Genomic DNA, 1,147 nt, shown 5'->3' on the forward strand with positions numbered 1-1,147 from the left:
ACTTTGAGGAAGAAGGAAGCGAAGCTGAGGGGCTGACCCTGAGAAACTATGGGCCAAGCCCCCCCTTGGCAGACATCTCGTTTACTGCCTGTAAGCTGCACAGGAGGGGGAATTGTTCCTTTTTCACAGCTGGGGTTCAGGGAGGGAAGTGGTCTGTCCAGATCATCAGAGTGGTGGCAGAGCCAGGGAGGACTGGAGGCTCTCCCTCCAGACGCTGCCTCCTGGTAAGGGTGAGCTTGAAACCAAGAGCAAGTCCCTCAGGCCTGAGCCCCTCCACAGCTGGGCCCCGCGGCCACATGTAAGGGTCTCATCCTTGTTCTGTGCCCCCACACGAGCCGTGCCTCCAGGCAGTGGTCTGCTACCATCTCAGCCCCATTCATGGCCTCCCCTGAGCGCCCCCCGCATGCCAAGTCCCTGGTGCAGCCAGGAAGCTCGGCCCTCAGCCCCCCTCAGCCCTGCCCCGGAGGACCCAGCTTGCGGCAGACGCGGTTCTAGGCCCGGGGCTATGGCAGTGACCAAAGTAAACAGCCAAATCCCCCAGGAGCTCTTATCCCATGACACAGGAGCCTGAGGGTGTGAGCCTGGCAGTTTGTTGGGCGGTGGTAAGGGGCATGGAGAAGAGCAGGGAAGGAACTGGGGTGTGGGGCCGGGGGTGAGGGAGGGCCTCCCTGAGGTGACGTGGGTAAAGACTGGAAAGCAGGAAAGGGTGAAGCCGTGTGGAGATCCAGGGGTTTCCAGACAGCAGGGCCAGTGTGGGGGCCTGGAGACCAGGGCCTGCGTCTGTGTTGAGGGGCTGGCAGGGGGCAGCCCGGAGGCTGGATGAGAGTCACTAGGTGCCTGAGGCAGAGGAGTCAGGATGGGCTGTCCCCAAGCCCCACGCCCCTCCCACGAGGCTTGGGATGCATGTGGGGCATCCTCCCCACCTCCCCCAGAGGCCCCCCACAGTCCTTCAGCCCAGCCCCTCCCCTTCTGCCTGTTCCAGCGGAGATCCTGCAAGCCAACGACAACCTTACCCAGGTCATCAACCTGTACAAGCAGCTGGTGCGGGGCGAGGAGGTCAACGGCGAAGCCACCGCTGCCTCTATCCCCGGTGAGGAGGTGGCAGGAGAGCTGGGAGGGACCACCGGCCAGAATCCAGGGGGGGCTG

At 63.6% G+C, this 1,147-nt stretch overlaps 1 protein-coding gene across 1 annotated transcript in view; it reads left to right on the plus strand.

The window, feature by feature from the left end:
• The window catches only part of GGA1 (golgi-associated, gamma adaptin ear containing, ARF binding protein 1), a 19,452-nt gene that overhangs the window by 11,091 nt on the left and 7,214 nt on the right, over nucleotides 1–1,147 (plus strand). The gene's annotated exons all lie outside the window — the stretch shown is intronic.

The sequence above is a fragment of the Bison bison genome, unplaced genomic scaffold (genome assembly GCF_000754665.1).
Source record: "Bison bison bison isolate TAMUID 2011002044 unplaced genomic scaffold, Bison_UMD1.0 scf7180017864213, whole genome shotgun sequence".
Lineage (NCBI taxonomy): Eukaryota > Metazoa > Chordata > Mammalia > Artiodactyla > Bovidae > Bison > Bison bison.